Source organism: Anomaloglossus baeobatrachus, chromosome 2, assembly GCF_048569485.1.
Source record: "Anomaloglossus baeobatrachus isolate aAnoBae1 chromosome 2, aAnoBae1.hap1, whole genome shotgun sequence".
NCBI lineage: Eukaryota > Metazoa > Chordata > Amphibia > Anura > Aromobatidae > Anomaloglossus > Anomaloglossus baeobatrachus.
Window position 1 is genome coordinate 585,829,270 of NC_134354.1, and position 22,140 is coordinate 585,851,409.

The 22,140-nt window shown below is 42.6% G+C and overlaps 1 long non-coding RNA gene and 1 pseudogene across 3 annotated transcripts in view; one reads left to right on the plus strand and one right to left on the minus strand.

The window, feature by feature from the left end:
- Positions 1-22,140, minus strand: part of LOC142291883 (uncharacterized) — a 484,372-nt gene that overhangs the window by 36,625 nt on the left and 425,607 nt on the right. The window lies entirely within an intron of this gene.
- LOC142290407 (TATA box-binding protein-like 1 pseudogene) lies at positions 5,440-20,152 on the plus strand (annotated as a pseudogene).

Here is a 22,140-nt window from a genome sequence, read left to right on the forward strand (position 1 = left end):
ATAAATTGTTAGTTAGAGATAGAATAGCCTTGGTTGGGCAGGAGCCTGTTGGCTGGAAAAGATCTGTGTGCTGTGCAAGTTATTAAAAGACTGAATGAGGGATGTTGAAATGCTCCTCGTGGCTGAGTGAGCCTGGACTTTGTGTTTATTTGATTTTTGTTTTCCCCTTCTTCTGGACTGGGACGACTTCAAGCCCTCTTGGCTGGAGGAGGATACTCCCTCAGCCAAGGACTTGCCCTTTACAGCTGTCAAGGACTTTTACCCTTCCCCAGCTTTCCCCAATGGACAATGCCCTTTTTTCACCTTGCCCTATGGACAATGTCCCAATCAACTCCTTAGAGACTGTGCCCAGTCCGCTGAAGTAAAAGAAAGAGGGGAAATGGATGACCCAATGTGCTAGTGACACACCCTAGGGCTTTGGGGTACTCCGTCCCGGGCCTTGAATCACGGGGACATGTCACGGGTGGCCGTTGCCCGGTTCCGTGACCCTGGGGGTTGCTTACTAAAATGGACAAATAAAAGGGAAAATAAAAAAATGTTTTTCGTTACGCCACTTGCAGTATGATTGTCAACAATTTTAATTCCTTCTCCTTTTTCAGCAAGTCCAGTCTTCCTAAAAATAACTTCTGCATATAAATTGAGGAGAAATAGTGACAGGATGCAGCCTTGTCTGACACCTTTTTATAGTTTGAACCATGCCCTGTAACTGTGTTCTGTTCAAACTTTTGCTTCTTGTTTGATGTAAAGGTTCCTAATGAGGCTGATCAAATGGTTTGGCATACCCATAACCTTCATGGAATTCCAAAGTTTCTAAGTTTCTGGTGATCAACACAGTCAAAGGCTCTGAAGCAAAAATAGAGCTTCTTGTTTTATACTTTGGCCTTTTCCATTATCCATCTAATGTTAAAAATTGCATCTCTTGTTCCTCTGCCTTTTCTGAATCCAGCTTGTTCCTCTGGCACCCCTTTGTCAAAGTAAAGCTGTGTCCATCCTTGTAGGATCTTAAGTAGTATTTTGCTGGCATGAGGTATGAGGGCACTATTTGATAGTTTCCACAGTTGGTAGAAGCTCCCTTCTTCAGAATATGAATAAACACCGGTCTTGTGCAGACCTTGGGCCATTTACCAGTTGTCCACTTCTGTTGATACAGGCATGTGATGACATCAACTGCTGCTTCAGAAGACTTAATCAGTTCTATTGGAATATTGTCCCATCCAGGTGCTTTGTTTTTTTTACATAAGCTTTATTGCAGCAACAACTTTGTCTTTTATGATGTTTCTAGTCTCCATTTGCTCCCGCATCTACAGTCGTTCTTTTAGCGGTGATCTATGTAATCTTTCCATCTTTCCTTGATATGTTCTGGCTTAGTTTGTTCCCATTCGTGTCTTTCAACATTCCCACTTTTGGTTGAAACTTTTGTAGTATCTCTTTGATTCTTTTGGTATGCCTTCCTGGTCTTACCATTCAAAGGTTTATTTTCAATCTCTGTAAATATTTTTTTGGTAATACATTTCCTCGTCTGCTCAAATGGCTTTCTTTTACTGATGTTGTCCTTCTCCTGCTTGTTACCTTTTGCTTTTGCTATTCACCTTTCTTTGAAGATCTTTAGGGTCTCTTCTGTTAACCAAGGAGGAGTTTCTTTTGCCCCTTATTTACGGTCTTTCTAGCTTCTTCAGTAATAACAGTCTTTATTCAGTAATAATAGTCTTTGTGTCCACAGTTCCTCAGGCTTTGTTTCATCTGTGCCCAAAGATATAAATTGGATTTGCAGACTGTTCCAAATACTTCAAGTATGTTGGTCAAATCGAAGTTGGAAATGACCTCTTGTCTAGTCTGTTTACACAGATGGACTCTAATCTTTGTTGTCAAAAGCTCATCATCAGTTCCACAGTCAGCTCCTAGTTTTGTGTTTGCAGTAATGATCGATGAGCTACATATTTGTCCAACACTTATGTAGTCAATTTGATTCTTTTAGGATCCATTTTGTGATGTCTATGTGTAAAGTCTCCATTTGTGATTTTGGATGAAGGTGTTCATTATGGAAAGTTGATTTGTCATACCAAATTCAATGAATCTTCCTTCAGCCTTGTTTCATTCATCAAGTCCATAGTGTTCAACAATGATTCCATGTTTGCCATGGTTCAGTTTGGCATTCATATCTCCCATGATAATTAGTAATTCTTGCTTTGGTGCCATGTTGATTTCTTCTTGAACTAGAACGTAAAATAGATCAATGTCTTCCTTCCCGGCAACTGTTTTTTGGTTGAGCATAAAAGTTTCCTTCTCAGCTATCATTGCCAAAATAGTAGATCCAATGTTCGTTTGACTGGAAATTGCCATCTTAGTTAGCTAATTCCAAAGAAGTCGAATCCTGTTCTGCCCATTTCAGCTTTGACGATGTTGAGTATCCCTTGGTTCATGGTTAATACATTCCAAATCCTGAACTTTGTGATGTCTTTGCAGCTTTTGACCTTCCTTTTCAACCAAGTGATTTCAGCACCAAGATGTCCTGGTGGCTTTGATCCTAGAGCATCACCAGACTTAATTATACTCAGGTCAACCATCAGCTCTTCCCCCATAGCTTGTTGGGTGCCTTCTTACCTAAGGGTGCATCTTCCAGCACTATATCAAATTCCTTTAGTTTACTCATCATCAAGTTTTCTTGGCATAATATGAAAGAAGATTGCCAGGTCTTTCTTCTGCATAGTAATGTGGTCCCCATGCTAGAGCCACACTGAATCAGACCTGTATGATGTCAAAACAAACCACCTCATCATGCAAAGTCTTGCTGCTGACGCCAGCACTGGGCAGTATGCTACGTTTGGTACCTCAGTTAAAACCTATTCGAATGGGGTGTTCTTGATGGCAAAATACAGTTTCGATGGTATGACTTTCAACATCACTGATCCACAAATAAACACAAAACATAAATCAAATACACAATACACACAAGAAATACACAATACAGCCATCAAATACACAATACATACAACAAAAGCACAATGCAAACATCAAATACACAATACACACAACAAATACACAATATGTATATCAAATACACAATACAGACAACAACATACAATGCCCAAATATTTAGCCCCCCCCCCCCAAAAAAAAAAAACAAATCACATCATAATACCACTATACAAAAAACATTATGTATCACAAAATTGTACCAATAAAAGATATAACCAATCCAGCTAAAAGCAAGCTCCGACATGACTTGGTAAGGTGAAAAATTATAGCTTGCAAAACATGGCTATGCAAAAAATATTTTTTTATGCAAAAAAAAAAGTTTTTCTTATGCAAAAAAAAAAAAGTTTTTCTTATGTGTTTGATAGTAACAAATACCCCAAAACTATATAAATCTGGTATCACTTTAATCGTAGTGTCTCAACACATGAGGTCATTTTATTTTTGTCTCACAGTGACCAGTATAAAAAAAAAAAAAAAAATAAACAAAAGTAATTCTTGAGTCTGACCTACTGTTGATTTGTTTATTCTGCCTCCCAAAAGATTGCAAAAAAGCTTTTTTCACATTTATCCTGTGCTCTACGCTGAGCACTTACATCAGGGTTTCTGTCTGATTCTGACAAAACCTTGGATGGAAGTTTCCCTATTATGGGGCATGGGGCACTTTGGCCTATGATCTGTGGGATTTATGGCATGCAAACCCTTCAATGTCACTTTAAAATAGAAAAGGTGACTAAAAATATAGATTTTGTAAACTTATTGAAAAATTAGAAATTGCTGCTAAACTTTGAACCCTTTTAACAACCCAACAAAAAAAAAGTCATTTCAAAAATGATGTTTATGTTAAGTAGACATGTTGCATATGTTATTTATGAACTCTATTTTGCAGTATGGCAATCTGTTTTAAAGGCATATATATTTAAAATTGTAACATTGCATATTTACAAAATTTTCATAAATGCAAATTATATTAATCTAAATTTAGCACCATCATGAAGTCCAATGTGTCACACAAAATAAAAATTAAAATCACTAAAATGTTTGGAAGCATTCCAGATTTATTAAAATAACACAGGCCATATTTTAAAAATAAGGACTGGTCAGAAAGGTGAAAACAGGCTTAAGTGTGAAGGGGTTAAAGCAGTGATCCCCAACTCCAGTCCTCAAAAGCCAACAACAGTGCATGTTTTAAGGATTTCCTTAGTATTGCAGAGGTGATTGAATTATCACCTGTTCAATACTAAAGGCCGCGTCACACACAGAGATAAATCTTTGGCAGATCTGTGGTTGCAGTGAAATCATGGACATATTATTCCAATTGTACACAGCCACAAACCTGGCACTGATTGTCCACAATTGCAATGATCCGAAATCGCTCCTTGGAGTCACACACTACAAGATCGCTACAGCGGCCGGATGTGCGTCACAAATTCCGTGACCCCAACGAGATCGCTGTAGCAAAATCGTAGCGTGTAAAGCCCGCTTATGTCGTGTACAGGGTGGGCTCCCCAGTATACAGCAAAACCACGCACCAGGAAAAGGACTCTAGGCAGTTGGTTGATAGATGATTGTTTTACTCTACCAAAACAAAAAAAACATGCAGAAAACAAAAAGAACAGAACAATATATTCACAAGACCAAAAGCCTACACCCCTATGCTGCGCCACTCGTAATGGAGATTTATACCACCTTCTCACCAACCTTTGCCTAACCAAGGGGTTGTCTAAACAGTCACCTAATACCTGGTAATCCCTCTGGGTAGCAGGAGTCATTGTGTGTGTGTGTGAACATGCCCTACCAGTGGTGCAGCACAAGAGCTTACAACTTATCTACCTAAACATAAACAAAACCCTCTAACCCCCCTGAATACCCTTGATTGCTGAAGCCTCACAGATAAGGCAGATGGTAAAAGTGGGAAGGCAAACCACACAGCTCAGCAACACAGTTCTGGAAATCTTCTAAAGCAACAGTCAATGCAAACAGGTGGCGCTGTCCCTTTAAGGTTTAAACTGTAACTGGCAAACTAACAAGGCAGAGCCAGCAAGTCCCACTGTGTATATAGTCGGCCTAAGCAGAACAGATATGTGTTTTGGTACCAAAACAAAGTGTTGCGTGCACGCACTCCTGGGCCCACCTACCGTACCCGGGTACTGTGGTGTCCAGCTGTTATAAATGGAGACTTGAAGATCCTCTCACAGTGATCAGTATAGCCAGCAACTGAAGAATGGTGATCTCCGCACAGGATGTTGCTCACACGCGTCACGGTCCTCCTCACCAAACTCTAACACAAGTCTTCTCACAATCCACCTAAGTATTTCTGCGGCGGCTTCTTTCTGTTACGCACACCTTTCGTTTTCACTTCAGCTCACACACAGCACCTCTTCCGGTCTCTCAGTCCACAGCCGAAAACAGTTAGCTGTTGCTACAGTAACCAAACAGTCAAACGCAGATGCAAAACAGTGGCCCCTTGTGGCCGGTCAGCAACAATGCATGTAATGGGCAGTAAATAAGTATTTTGCATTCACAGTGAGTAAACGTCATTAATACACTCTTACTCTATTACATATCAATAACAATGCATACAATGAACGGCAAATAAACATCTTGCATTCACAGTGAATAACAGTCATCAATACAGCCACACCCATCACACAACCATAGATCTGCCGCAGATTTATCTCTGTGTGTGACAGGGCCTTAAGGCTAAGAACACACATCCGGCTTTTCTGCTGTTTGTCGGATCCGGTGCGCTCCCGTAAAGTCTATACAGCACAGTGGCTACGCTGCAACTTCCTGGTCACATGCTCCAGTCACATGACAGCACGTGACCGGAGCTTGTCACGCAGTCACATTACCATACACAGTGTACGGGAGCACGCCGGATCCGACAAATGGCAAAAAAGCCGGATGTGTGTTCTTAGCCTAAGGAAAACCTGAAAACATGCACTGTTGGTGGCTCTTTAGGACTGGAGTTGGGGATCACTGGGTTAAAGCCATGTACAGTGCCTTGTGAAAGTATTCGTCTGTCTTGAATTTTTTAACCTTTTCCCATATTTCAGGCTTCAAACATAAAGATAAAAATTTTAATGTTATGGTGAAGAATCAACAATAAGTGGGACACAATTGTGAAGTTGAACAAAATGTATTGCTTATTTTAAACTTTTTAAAAAAATAAATAACTGAAAATTGGGGCGTGCAATATTATTTGTCCCCTTTAAGTTAATACTTTGTAGCACCACCTTTTGCTGCAATTACAGCTGCAAGTCACTTGGGATATGTCTCTATCAGTTTTGCACATCGAGAGACTGAAATTCTTGCCCATTCTTCCTTTGCAAATAGCTGGAGCTGAGTGAGGTTGGATGGAGAGTGTTTTTGAACAGCAGTTTTCAGCTCTTTCCACAGATTCTCGATTGGATTCAGGTCTGGACTTTGACTTGGCCATTCTGACACCTGGATACGTTTATTTGTGAACCATTCCATTGTAGATTTTGCTTTATGTTTGGGATCATTGTCTTGTTGGAAGACAAATCTCCGTCCCAGTCTTAGGTCTTTTGCAGACTCCAACAGGTTTTCTTCAAGAATGGTCGTGTTTTTGGCTCCATCCATCTTCCCATCAATTTTAACCATCTTCCCTGTTCCTGCTGAAGAAAAGCAGGTCCAAACCATGATGCTGCCACCACCATGTTTGACAGTGGGGATGGTGTGCTCAGGGTGATTAGCTGCGTTGCTTTTATGCCAAACATATCGTTTGGCATTATGCCCAAATAGTTCGATTTTGGTTTCATCTAACCAGAGCACCTTTTTCCACGTGTTTGGTGTGTCTCCCAAGTGCATTGTGGCAAACGTTAAATGATACTTTTTAAGTATATCTTTGAGAAATGGCTTTCTCCTTCCCACTCTTCCATAAAGGCTAGATTTGTGCAGTGTGTTACTGATTATTGTCCTATTGGCAGACTCTCCCACATCAGCTGTAGATCTCTGCAGTTCATCCAGAGTGATCATGGGCCTCTTGGCTGCATCTCTGATCAGTCTTCTCCTTGTTTGAGATGAAAGTTTGGATGGACTGCTGGGTCTTGGTAGATTTGCAGTGGTATGATACTCCTCCCATTTCAATATGTTTACTTGCACAGGGCTCCTTGGGATGTTTAAAGTTTTGGAAATATTTTTGTAACCAAATCCGGCTTTAAACTTCTCCACAACAGTATCACAGACTTGCCTGTTGTGTTCCTTGGTCTTCATGATGCTATCTGCGCTTTAAACTGAACACTGAGACTATCACAGAGCAGGTGCATTTATATGGAGACATGATTACACACAGGTGGCTTATATTTATCATCATCAGTCATTTAGGACAACATTGGATCATTCAGAGATCCTCAATGAACTTCTGGAGTGAGTTTGCTGCACTGAAAGTAAAGAGGACGAATATATTGCACACCCCACTTTTCAGTTATTTTGTTTAAAAAAAGTTTAAAATAAGCAATAAATTTCTTTCAACTTCACAATTGTGCCCCACTTGTTGTTGATTCTTCACCATAACATTAACATTTTTATCTTTATGTTTGAAGCCACAAGCATGCCAATTCTTTGCTGCAGAGTCGCAAGCGCTATCTGAAAGGAGAACACAGCAAGAGACCTCAGCGCACTGAACTCTGATCATGGACACGAGCAGCTGCAGTCTCATGCACTCTCCTGCAGAGGAGACTCATGGCTCCACAGGTCAGGTCCCACCATGTCCAGGATGCAGTGGATCCTGATCGTGGGCACATAGCCTTACAGTTGGAAGTTTAAACTTAGTAGCAGTGGCATACCGCCCATAGTGTTAGACCATGCAACTGCTATGGAGCAAATGAGCTGGTGAGACTGGTACTGGTGTCAAGCAAAACCAGCACCACCCCAGATCTGCTGGGCATTCTGATTTCAATAGTATCTGTATCCACAGGATACAGATGCTGTTGAATACAATAATGGAACAAGGAGCCATTGGCTTCCTGTTTGGTTATCTGGCCTCTGTGTCTGAGCTCAGCACAGCCGATGCGATTATATCACTACATCATGTCTGCTGTGCAAAGCACCAGTCCTTAGGCTATGTGCGCACACTGCGTTTTTTTGACGCTGCGTTTTTGTGCGTTTTTGGCCGCTAAAAACGCACAAAAACGCATCTGCGTCGAAAAAACGCGGCAAAAAACGCACGCGTTTTGCCGCGATTTGGTGCGTTTTTTTGCTGCGTTTTGCTGCGTTTTTGCTCACTGCGTCCTTATGCGTTTTTTATCAGTGAACAAAAAAAAAAGGTCTGATGTCATTTCCTTCATCAATGTGTTCTTCATTCTCCACTAGTGTATGCAGCAGAGCAGACAGCTGCAGAACTACAAGGCTCAGCATACTCCATCCAATAGTGTATGCAGGAGAGCAGACTGCAGCTGAAGAACTACAAGGCTCAGCATGCTCCATCCAGGACTGTATGCTTGAGGGAGAGTCAGGGGGAGCAGACCTACAAGGCTCAGCATCCTCCATCCAATAGTGTATGCAGGAGAGCAGACAACAGCTGTCGAACTACAAGGCTCAGCATGCATCCTCCTTCCAGGACTGTATGCAGGATTTCTTTGCCCCCCCAAACAAAAAAAATGACATGGGCTTCGCCATATTTTTGTATGCTAGCCAGGTACAGCAGGCAGGTACGGGCTGCCCCCAACCCCCAGCTGCCTATTTGTACCCGGCTGGGAACCAAAAATATAGGGAAGCCCTTTTTTTTAAAATTATTTCATGAATTTCATGAAATAATTTAAAAAAAAAAAATGACGTGAGCTTCGCCCAATTTTTGAGTCCAGCCGGGTACAACTAGGCAGCTGGGGATTGAAATCCACAGTGCAGGGTGCCCATGCTTTCTGGGCACCCCCACTGTGAATTGCAGTCCCGCAGCCACCCCAGAAAATGGCGCTTTCATAGAAGCGCCATCTTCTGGCGCTGTATCCAACTCTTCCAGCTGCCCTGATGCCGGGTGGCTCGCTGGGTAATAATGGGGTTAGGGCTAGCTGTATAGCTGGCCCTAAGCCCAAAATTCATGGTGTCACGCCAATATTAGACATGGCCACCATGAATTTCTAGTAAAGATAAAAAAAAAACACAACACACAGAAAAATATTTTATTAGAAATAAAACACAACACAATTAGTGACTCCATCTTTATTGAAATAAAGAACCCCCCCTCCGCAGTAATCCTGGGTCAAGGGTCCCGCGCCGTCCAATCCGGATCCAATATCATCTGATCGGTTTGCTGGAAGGCAAAGCGATCAGATGATGTGTCAGGTTCTAGGGGCTGAAGCACATCACACATCAGCTGATTGTATAAAAGCCGATTATACAATCAGCAGATGCATCGGTGCAAAAAAAAAAAAAATAATAATACTCACTTATGTGCTGATTACCGGCCGCTCCTGCAGCGATGGGGCGGGAGTCTGATCCCGTCCGATCGCTGCAGCAGCTGCCGGTAATCAGGGATGAAGTCTCCTGAAGCATCCGCTGATACCGGCCGGGCGCCCGCGTCACCGCGATACTTACGATCACCTGATGCGTCAGGTGACTGCATCAGGTGATCCATCGCCAGGTCCTGCATCCATCGGAGGTTTCCCGGCCGTCTGCACACAGCCGGAGCGGGGGTGGCGATACCGTGAGAGGAGATGGGAGCGGGCATGGCACCGGGAGGCTGCAGACAGGTGAGTATAACTTTTAATTTTTTTCTACTGCTAACTTTTGTTTTCGCAGCCGCTCCCACCTCCCGCCCAGACATGGCGCCGCACGGCAGCATACATGCCCAGGACGGGAGGTGGACGCGGCGGTGACGGTACCGGGAGGATTCACGCTTCTGTATATACTGACAGAAGGAATCCTCTTCCTGTACACGTCACTTTACTACCCACCTCCTGCGTTTATAGCTGCGTTTTTGGTCTTAGAAACGCACCAAAACGCACCAAAACGCAGCTATTTGCGTTTCTCATTGCGTCTTTCAACATCCCATTGAACTCAATGGATGAAAAGCGCAGTGAAAAACACGGGAATAATTGACATGCTGCGTTTTTGTGGCACCACAAAAACGCAGCTGAAAAAAAACAGATGTGTGCGGACAGCAAAAATGAAAACTCATAGACTTTGCTGGGGAAGCAAAGTCCTGCAGTTTTGAGGCCAAAAACGCACCCGAAAAACGCGGAAAAACGCCCTGTGCGCACATAGCCTTACACAGCACAGACTGGATTAGTGAGAGAACAAAGTTGGATGAGTATTTTTTTTGTCAATAAAAAGGAAAATACTCTGTGGCATCATACTGTTGGGGGGCTGTGGGTGGGTCCATCATACGTGGTAACATAGTGTGGGGGTTTGTGGGGCCATTATACCATGTGAGGGAACTGTGTGTGGGAGGCTGGGAGCCATCATACTGTTGTTTTTTTTTTTGCTGATAAGGTAATACTCTTAGGCCTGTTTCACACGTCAGTGATTCTGGTATGTTTGTGCTTTTTTTTCTACGTACCAGAATCACTGACATACGCAGACCCATTAAAATCAATGGGTCTGCTCACACATCAGTGATTTTTCACTGAACGTGTCTCTGTGCGGCGTACCCGCGTGTCCGTGATTGCCGCACGGAGACATGTCCATTTTTTTCTAGCATCACTGATGTCCCACGGACCACGCAGTGGTGTGATCTGTGAAACATGTGCCAGAAAAAACGTGCATATAAAATAAAAATCATTTTTACTCACCCGGCTCCAGTGACGCTCTGTGCAGCCTGTGCTGTCTGCTACTTCTAAACCGGCTCATTACTGTCGTGCATATTCATGAATGCACGACACAGCCGACCCGGAAGCAGCTGCAGCGGGGGTCAGTGTCGGCCGGATGCTGCACCGCGGGAGCGTTCAGCACCATGGAGAGCGGGAGCGGGCACAGGTTAATCTCTATGTGCAATCATGGACCACGGAGAACGGAGCACTTAGACAACCCACGTGTGCCGTGAATCACGGCACACGGAGGGACATGTGCGTGTTTTACACGTCAGTGAAGAACGCCTGTGTTTTTCACTGACGTGTGAAACAGGCCTTAAGTGGATGAAGCTTAAAATGCTCTCCAGTGCACCCCTAGCAAGCATACAACATCCAGTAAAATATACATTGTTATTGTTTTCTAGGGTTTGGTAAAATTAAGCTTACATTTAAAAAGAAAAAAAACAAAAACAAAAAAAAACAACATAACCCAATAATGCTATTTCCTTAAAGCCTGTTACATTTGGTGTTTATCTCGGCAAAGCAGGATGACTTTTTAACTCTCCAGTGATAATTAAATGTTATTGTTGTCCTCTTTAAAAGAAAATAACAGTCAATCAGGGTAATAAAGCTGAAGGAGCCGGGTCTGCTATTGCGTCCATTACACATATATTTGGCTGTTTTGCATAACGGCATGTCTATAACTAAAATGTTCAGTGTTTGCCGTGCTAAATTAAATTCTCCATCCTCCACAATGACCAAAGCAAATAATATATGACCTACAAACGAGTTATTTGCATTCTCTAAAGAATTGCATGTTTTTCTTCCTTGGGGTCATACATCTTTGAACCTCTCTTCTCCATAACAACCTTCTGTTGCTCATTAGCATGCTGATCACCATTAACGCAGCTATAATGTAGCAATTTTCTTGCTCTATACCGAGAGGAAATGTTCATTTGAATTTTGTCGAGGGAAAAAAAATTAAGTGCATAAATCTACAACATAAACTGGCGACCATCCAACTTCAGATGAGTCGTTTCTTATTGACGACATCATAATCTCTCCTTCCTCTAATAGCTACAGAATGGAAACATCTTTGGTTTTATGTAAAAACAGGTTTACAGGAACTAAGATCAGGAACTCAGCACCTCTATTATAACAGCGATCATGTTATTTGTGTTTCCTCTTTATACGCCCTTAATCCGCTCAAGTGCTACGTAAGTAAATTACATTTATAAGCATTAACTTGTGCAATGGCAAATGAAAGGCGGCATTTATTGGACAATGTGATATAGAGGCCAGTCATTTTCACAGATGTTTGTATATGTAATTACAAGGAAATAAATGTCTTTTATTTAGTTTTGAAACTGTTTAAAATAAGAATGGTCCATATTTTAACAATGCAAAATGATGACTTCCATTATTGCTCTCATGCAACACAGTAAAAGTGTTCAGAATTCAGAGGGTCTTATGCTGTCTTATGTACTATCAAACTCTCACCAGAATAGGATTCTTACAGATTGGGCTATCTAGGTGGAGCTCTATCAAAAATGAAATACTATGAAAAATTGTATTTACTGATGAGACATAAATAGGGATATATCGCAAATTTAGAGGGCATCTTCACATTTAGTTAAACACTAAGATTCTGACTGTTTACATCCACCCCTAAAGGGAGCTAGCTTTATATAGAATTACTATATATATTTCCTATTTGATATACCGCAAGTCTTTTATGAAATAGTGTAAAGCCTTCCCTCACCAAAGACCCTATAGCAATTTAATATGCCGCCTCTATAGTAAATATCCTACTGTTTATAAATCTTGGGTGCCAAGAAAGGTGAGCCCAGACAATACCTCCCAAAAATGGTATCTTTACAATTCACTTAAACCATCTAAAAAACGTCCATTGTCTCTCTTGATGCCCTGCAAACCTAGAATAACTTGAGGCTCCTAGGCTTGAATGCAAGATGTATAGCAGGAAAAAACAACTACCATGAGCAAATGGACTTCCTGTGAGCAAGATCACCCAGTCATCAGAACCTTTTAATCATATTGGTGGAAGATCTTGACTGAGGCGATATTAATATTTTATTTTAGAATTTGAGATCTTTGTGCAATGGACATTGGAGTGTGGCCATCACTAATGTAGTGGACAATCTGCTAACTAGTTCAGGAACCCGAGGGGGAGGAGCTTGACACGGGGAGTAAGACGACACACACACACAGCCATTCATTCAGTTGTCAGGAAGTGACGGACAGGGTAGCAAGTGAGACATGGAGGACACGGCCGCTCAGGAGAGAACTACGATAATTCCTTCAGGACCGGGCGCACAGAGAACAGGGTGTGGAGCCTTACGCTGGTGGGCACTGCATATCCCGCCATCAGAATCCACCGGGCAGAGGATTTCAAATCTTCGGGTCCACACCAAGTGCCCGGGGCACAGCAGCATATAACGTAGAGCCAGGGGTCATGACCAAAAGGACGGCACTAACCATGGACTCACACTGCCTTCTATACGGGACAAGAACAGAGCCAATCCAAAGGCTCGTAGCTTTAAGCCACAGGGACTCACACACAACAAAGCACAGGAAGGAAGGACTCACAGTGAAACCCAACAGTTCTGACCTCCAAACTATCCGTGATCGGCTGGAGCCCATGACAGCAGGGATCGGCCGTCCAATGGCAGCGACATATCAGTGAGTAAAGAACTTTGACTGCAACCCCTCTGTCACTTCATTTCTTCATTGCCTCCAACCCTGCACTCCTCTAATAGATTGGACTACTACTCCCCACATCCTCCCTGGGGCCTGAGCTCTGCCTGTGGAGAGCTATACTATCTGAGCTGTGTTATCATTCACCCCAGAAAAGACCTCACGCAGTGGCGGTTAATATTTGGCTGAACACCACAGGTGTTTATTTCATTTATTGACACAGGGTCACGGAACTGGGCCTGGCCACCACGACAACCCAAATCGACAACGGCCGGTGACGAGTAACCCTTGAGACCCTATGTGCGCGTCATTAGCCATGGACAGATAATACACTGCCAACACTGGTGTATGTGAGTGGCAAGTCAAGATTATCAGCTTGATTGTAGGGTCAAGTAGAAATATCTGTGTGCTTTGTTTGTTAGGCTCAGAGTGAAACTTAGATGCCAATAATTGTGTTCTTTATTATTTGTTATTCGTTTTACTTTGAGAGAATTCTTGCAGATGCTTCTTATATTACTATACTAAAAATATCTCAGTAATCCTATAGTGGATATAAAAAGTTTACATACTCCTGTTAAAATGCCAGGTTTTTGTCATGTCAAAAACTTATGCCAAAATTTAAACTTATTTTCTGTATAAATCAATGGAGAAAAAAAATTGAAATTACTTTAAAGGGAGAACTAAGATGAAAAAACCCCCTGAAATAATGTGGTTGCATGACTCTGACCCCCTAATAATTGGGCCTCTGGTTGTTTTCAGGGTTATCAAAGACATTTTAAACCCATGTAAAATAGTAGTCAGCAAACAACTGCCATCGTTTTAACCCCTTTTCATTTTTCTTTTTAGTTTTTTCCTCCCTTTCTTCCAAGAGCCATAACTTTTTTATTTTTTTCTGTCAATATAGCTATATGAGGGCTTGTTTTTTGCAGGATGAGTTGTACTTTTGAATAACACAATTCATTCTGCCACATATTGTGCTAGGAAACGGTGAAAAAAATCCAAGTGCAATGAAATTGCAAAAAAGTGAAATTCCACATTATTTTTTTTATTTTTTTATTTTCCAGGTTCACTATATGGTAAAACTAACCAAGCAGTATGGATTCCCCAGGTCAGTATGATTTTGTAGGTGCCAAAAACATATATAGCTTTTTTATTATTTCTGATTGCCTCCTATTGCATTTTATTGCAATGGTGCAGCGACCCAAACAAATTAATTCTTTGCCTTTTAATTTTTTATTCTCGCTATGCCTTTACTCATCAGATTAATTTATTTTAGATTGTGATAGATCAGGCATTTATGAAAGTGATACCAAATAAGTGTATTTTTATTTTTTAAATAGTTTTATTCTCAATGGGGCAAAATGGGGGGTGATTTGAACTTTTGTGGGGGGGGGTTAATTTTTTTAAATGTTTTTACTTTTTATTGTTTTTACTAGTTCCCTTGGGGGACTTAAAGCCCCAATACTCTGATCTGCTTCAGGAGTGCTCTGTAGAAATGATGATCTGCTGTGAATGTTAGTGCATTCATGATAGTGACAGGAATCATTAGCTGACCCAGTCTGTCATGTCAACCCATCGGCAGGCCATAATCACATCACAGGGCCGTCGATGGGGGCAGGGAATGACGTGCTCCCTGCCGGCGAGTGTGAGATTCTTCTGTCAGAGATTGAGAGCAGGATTTAACTAGTTAATAGGCTCAGGTGGATCAGAGATTCACCTGCGCCTTTCAGCTGCAGTGATATGTGCAGGAATACATGCGGGCTCAAGGGGATAGACAAGACCGTGAACATAACAGTACTTCCAAGGTCATGAAGGGGCTAAAAGTGATGCTGATTAACCCACATAAAGTTTAGTTGTTCTGGCATTTTCTTAGTTGCAATAGCTCACAACACAGCAAAGGTATCTCATATTTGAAAGGTATTTGTACAGAGAAGGGTACAATTATTTTGCGGAAGAATTAGATATACCATGGAACACTGTGTCATCAAGAAGATCCTTAAATTTGGAACAACAGTGACATTAGCTAAGCAATTGATATGCTTCAAAAATGTATGATAAGCAAGATTAAAATTGGTACACAAGGCAGCCAAGAGGTCGACAGCAATATTAAATAAGGTGCAGACATTTTTTGGTAATTGCTGGTTGTGTATTGCATGTGAAAAATCTAAGGAATGATAGAGCCTTCTTTTACAAAAAAAAAAAATCCACACCCAGCTGTCTATGCCATAATCTACATTAAGTTTGCCAAAAGCATGTGGTTTGATGAGACCATAAAAAATGATCATTTTAACATGGGTATGTAGAAATTTTATATCCACTGTATGTCCATAGTAGTCCTTAACAATAAAGATAATTCCTCCCATTGCCATTTTAGTTTTTATAATAATCAATTCTACTGAATTTATGAAAATTGTGATATTTTAAATCTATGAAATTTTGTCTTTGTAATTAATGAAATCTTTGCTTATTCTAGTTTAGCAGTCAAGTGGGCGGTTCTAATCACTGACTAACATATGACTCTATGCATATTGCCTCTTCAGGGAGGAAGTAGACAAACTCTAGTGCCACGTATTGGAGGAAGCAATCCTAAAAGTCAAAAGTGACCCTTTAACGAGCCTTGTCATATGGCTTAGGATTTATCCCAGATCAGAACCTCAATTTGCAGACACAATGTTTCGGGGTGATTGCCCCTCATCAGTGCAAAGTAGGAAATCTGATCTGCTTGTATGAGAAGCTAAGATGGGGTCTAAGGGGATCATTTTTCTCCTTGAGGAGACTGATTTGCCAAGTCAGCATACCAGTAATGAGGAGAGTTACAGCTGCAATGCTCATCTGGGATATATGCAAATTGTCTCTTCAGGTAGGAAGTAGAAAAACTCTAGTGCCACCTACTGGAAGTATCAATCCTAAGAGTCAAAAATGACCCTTTAATGAGCCTTGTCATATGGCTTAGGATTTATCCCAGATCAGAACCTCAATTTGCCCCTCGTCAGTGCAAAGTATGAAATCTGATCTAGCTGGATGAGAAGCTAAGAGGGAGTCTAGTGAGAAAACCTTTCTCCTTGTGGAAGACTGATATGCCAAGTCAGCATGCCAGTAGTGATGATACCTACAGCTGCAATGCTCCTCAGGAATACATGCAAATTGTCTCTTCAGGTACAAAGTAGACAAACTCTAGTGCCACCTATTGGAAGTAGCAATCCTAGAAGTCAAAAGTGACCCTTTAACGAGCCTTGGCATATAACATGATTTATGACAGATCAGAACATAAATTTGCAGACACAGTATTTCGGGGAGATTGCCCCTCGTCAAGTATGAGATCTGATCTGACTTTATGCATACACACTTGTGATGCTCTTGGACTATCAGGTCGTCACAGGATATTGCACATCTATTGTATATTGTATATTGTATATCTACCCTTCCGTGCAGTATCCACCTCACTCTTGGTTATGGGTCCCTAACCAAATGGTGTTGCCTCCAACAGCAAATCAAATCCTAGATACACCCTGCACCACACCCACCAGACACACCAGTGGACGGCTTGAGTGGAATAGAGTCGCCCACCTGGGAAGTCAGGGAGGGGAGGTGAGGAGTGTATTCAGAGTGTGTGTAGTGTAGCAGTGGAGTAGGAGTGAGAAAGTAGCCCACGAGCTGTGAGGAGCTCTGAGGAGGTCGGGAGCGGGGACCCCCATACAAAAGCTGTCTAGGTTGCAGACGGTGGTCTGAGCCTAGAGGAGTCAGACCCCCGGTTGCAGGGGATCATGGCGAGGGGCTCGGATCTGTCGAGCAGGACAGCCGGCGGCCTTGCACCATCACCGGGCCGGGACCAAGGCACGACGGGGTACGTGGACCTAGGTCGGGGAGTAGCTGCAGGCAACCCGATAATTTACCCGTGGAGAACGGAGCCTTCAAGATTAGTTCCCAATCGCTTCAGAATTGGGGCATTAGCTCAATGAGGGGGATAGGACTTTCCATCCAAAACGGTCCAGAAAATCCCAAGCGTGAGCACTGAGAGCAAACTTCCACACTTAGCCATAGTGGGGAGCAGGACCCAGCAAGTTTCACACTACCGGGACCACCAGAGAATTAAACTTAGTGTCCGGAGGCAGGTCACAGATCACCTGTCAGCACAATTAGGGATGGGACCCGAACTAGCTCCTCTCAGCCGCAGCAGTATCCAGAGACTTGGTTTACCCAGTTGTCAGTGTCTGCTTAATGGACTGAGTGACTACGAGAGTGACCCCTGCATCCCACGACCTTACCCCCACACTGAGTCCAGGGGCATTCCCCCCCTACCTTTGGAGGGTTCCAACACCTGGCTGCTCCCATCATCACCCCGGGTACTCCCCGACAGCGGCGATATTCACCCCAGTTACCATGCACCACGGGTGGCGTCACAAACTTTATAAGCCCTTGTAAATACCCCCCTTCATTTGAGAGACCGCACAACCCCCAGGTCCGGAGACGCTCGAGTCACCGAGAACCCGGATCTGAGCAGCTCGGCTGCTTTCACGGGGGCGGCACACACTTACATGGGAAAACATGTTACTAAGTGATTCAGTTTGCCATCTAGACTGCCAAATCCAGAACATGCAGGAATTCGTATTAAAAAATTACTAACCAAATCTACAAATTGTCTCTCCAGGAATGGAGACAAACTCTAGTGCAGCACCACCTATTGGAAGTAGCGATCCTAAAAGTCAGAAGTGGATTTCTAACAATCCTTTGCATATGACTTAGGATTTTTTATGCCAGACCAGAATCCCAATTTGCAGACACGGTGTTTCGGGGTGCTTGCCCCTCGTCAGTGCAAAGTATGGGGTGTCTAGTCTGGCTCATGAGAAGCTATGTGGGGGGACCACGGGGGAACACTATTCTCCTTATGGAGACTTTGCAAATCTATTCACACAAATTACTCTGCTTCTCCTGCTCTATCACATACTTCTTGTTTAATATGACAGGTTTCCTGTTTTTAAATCAATTTTCCACTATGTTTCAAAGAACAAGCAAAATGTAATAGTAGTAATTTGAAGGCCACCTCAACTGTAATTTGCAACAAGGTATTTAACATATGGATTATTAATGGTTATTTCTATGTTTTTAAATGGGTAAAAATGCAAAATGTTCGTTAAAACATAAAACCTTGTAAAGGGTCTTTCCTTTTTTTTTTCCTTTGTGTGAGGTCCTTTATGCTACCAATATTTACTAGTATTTATGAAAAACAAGAAACTTTGCAACTTACCATATTTGCAAAGTATATGAAGCACTTTTTCCCCAAAAATATGTGGGTGTAATTGGATTGTGGGTTATATTCCGGATGTATCTTACAGGTAGGTGCGATGGGGTTGCAGGGAGGTAGAGTCATCGCTTTAGGAAGTCATTGGTGGCACGACTGAGGCAATGCTAAAGGCACAAGGCTGGGAAAAGGGGGTGTCATAGCAGAACGAGGCGGGTGGCATTAATCTCCAGGTGGTGGACGTGATGGACTTTAGGAAAATGACTGCAGAGGTGGCACACTCACAGAGATCTCGGCTCTCTAAGATCTCAATTTGTGCATGCACTGCCTTCATATCCATTTCCTGAACTCCATTGTTCTAGTAGAGGTGCATGTGCAGATTGAGATCTCAGCTCTCTCCAAGAAATCAATCTGTGTATGCACCATATCCACAGCCATTTTACTGAAGTCCATCGCATCTACCCCCGGGAGATCAATAGCCCCTGCTTGTACCACTCCTCCACCCCCTCCTCCAGGCCTCCTGTGACTTTGCTCCACCGGTGCTCCTACCTGTAAGCTACATGCATAATATAAGATGGACTCTAAATATAGAAGATGGTTCACCATTTTAACATTAATAATTATTTCTTTTCTTATTTTCCTCCTCCAAATTTGCAGAGCGTCTTATGATCCGGTGCATCTTATAATCTGCAAAATACGATACTTCTTCCAGGACAGCAGTATTTACCTTTCTCATCACAATGCACAGCGGCTGTACCGGCTCTGACGGTGCTGGTGGCAGGAAAAATTGTCATGGTGGGAGCAAGCAGCAAGTAAGCCACCTCAATGGAAGCAGAGAATGATGTGGCATTAGATACCTTATTACCAATGTCGTTTGTGTGTTCCGAACAAGATGCCATTTAAACCTGCGGAAAATTGCATTAGAGGGCGCAAATGTCATATGAAAGTGTGAAGTTGGCAAGGTGCTTATGGAAGTCCGAAAACCTAGAATAACTGCTACAATCTGGTCATCAGGAAAAATAATTTGTACAGGAGCGACCAGTGTAGAAGAAGCCAGGTTTGGTGCTAGAAGATTGGCTCGTTGCTTACAGAAGCTTGGATTTTTGGTAACATTCACAGAGTTTAAAGTGGTCAATGTGCTGGCAGTGTGCACCATGCCATTTGAAATAAGACTACCGGAATTTACTAAGTATAACTGACCTAATGCAAGTTACGAACCTGAACTTCACCCTGCCGTTTGCTATAGGATAAAGTCTTTAAGAACAACACTACAGATATTCTCCACCGGACGTATTACAGTTAGAGGCCCAGATGTGAAATCTGTTGCAACCGCTGTGGAGCAAATTTACCCTTGTGTATTTGAAAGCAGAAAAGTAATTTTGTAAATAACCACTTCTACATTGAGATTTTATGTCTATGCACCTTTTTTGAAAGAAAAAAAAAAAGAATAAAATCTGTAACATGATCAAATAAACAGGACCAACAAAGACAACTCCTTTTAATCGTCTTCTAATCAGTGTTGAGACGCTGCATCAAAATACGGTACTTGTTATTAAAAATTTTATTGTTTATTGCTTAAAGTACCAGCCAATATTGCAGTCTATCTGTGGTGGCAACACATGCGCAGTGCTAACAAGCTCTATCCAATATAGCCTATACACAACTCTGAAGCAAGTTTAATTACTGGAGAGCACTGCTTACACCTGATCCTGTCTACCTTCAGTGCTAATGCGCACTCTTTCCAGAAGAAGATGGGAATAACCCCTTATTAACCCACACACCAATAATATAGCAATTACAGATGAGCCACCCTCTAAAGGCTCGAGTTCGGTTCGGCGAACGGAGGCCGCGTTCGAGTTCGGTTCGACGAACCTCTCGAACCCCATTGAAAACAATGGGAGGCAAACACAAACACATAAAAACACATAGAAAACACCTTCAAAGGTGTCCAAAAGGTGACAAACAACTCCCAAGACACCACAAACACATGGAAAAGTGACAAGGACATATACTCATGCGAAAACAAAGCACTTGGACGAGGAAAAAGAGGAGGAGACACAGATATAGGCATGTTATGCCCTTCTAAAATAATGTAAAACACAGCAAGGGGACTCCAAGCAGAGTCTCACTTTTTTCCAAAAATTGGGCCCCACAGACACCACTTCAGTGGCATCACTTGTGCCCCAGTTGCAAACTTGACAGGTAGATTTGCATCAAGCACAGTCAAATTTACGCCTGCCTTTACTCTCCCCAGGATGACACAGGGGTAGTAAAGTCTTTGCTGATCCATCACTTGTTCATCTTGGAACATTTTTAAAAACACAGCAAGGTGACTCCAAGCAGAGTCTCCCTTTTTTCCATAAATTGGGCCACACACCACAACTTCAGTGGCATCACTTGTGCCCCAGTTGCAAACTGGACAGGTTGATTAGCATCAAGCACATTCAAAAATACGCCAGCCTTAACTGTCCCCATGATGACACCGGGGTAGGTAGCAAAGTCCTTGCTGAACATGACTTGTTCATCTTGGCTCATATGTAAAAACACAGCAAGGGTACTCCAAGCAGTCTCCCTTTTTTCCAAAAATTGGGGCACACACAACACAACTTCAGTGGCATCACTTGTGCCCCAGTTGCAAACTGGACAGGTAGATTTGCATCAAGAAAAGTCAAAAATACGCCAGCCTTTACTCCCCCCAGGATGACACAGGGGTAGTAAAGTCCTTGCTGATCCATGACTTGTTCATCTTGATGAACGTTAGTCTGTCCACATTGTCACTGGACAGACGCGTGCGCTTATCTGTCAGCACACACCCAGCAGCACTGAAGACACGTTCAGAGACAATGCTGGCTGCGGGACACGACAAGATCTCCAAGGCGTAAGTGGCAAGCTCAGGCCATTTTTCAAGATTTCAAGCCGAAAATGAGCAAGGCTCCAGTTGCAAAGTCAAGGCATCGATGTTCATTTGGGGATACTCTGTATCATCCTCTCCAGCTGTTGACTATGTGTCAGACTTCTTGTCTCTTGTGGCCTTGCATTGGATGGTCTAAAAAAATCTTGAAACGATTCCATAAAATTGCTGTTACCAGCACCAGATACGGTGTTGCAGGTACGGTTTGACTGCTAATGACGAGACAGTCCCATGCTTGCCAAGTTACAACTGGGAGACTCACTCTGTGCACCACTGGTGTTTGGTGGAAAAGCCGAGCTAAGATTGAGTAACAGCTTCTGCTGATACTTCTGCATATGCGCGTCCCTTTCTATGGCTGGAATTATTTCGCCAAATTTGAACTTGTACCGGGGATCTAATAGTGTGGCAACCCAGTAGTCATCATCACTTCTAATTTGGAAAATCCAAAGGTCATGTTGTAGGTAGTGCAGCAAGAAGGTGCTCATGTGTCTTGCGCATCCATGCGGACCAAGTCCTCGCTGTGTTTGTACAAAAGGGAGGGAAGACCTTGC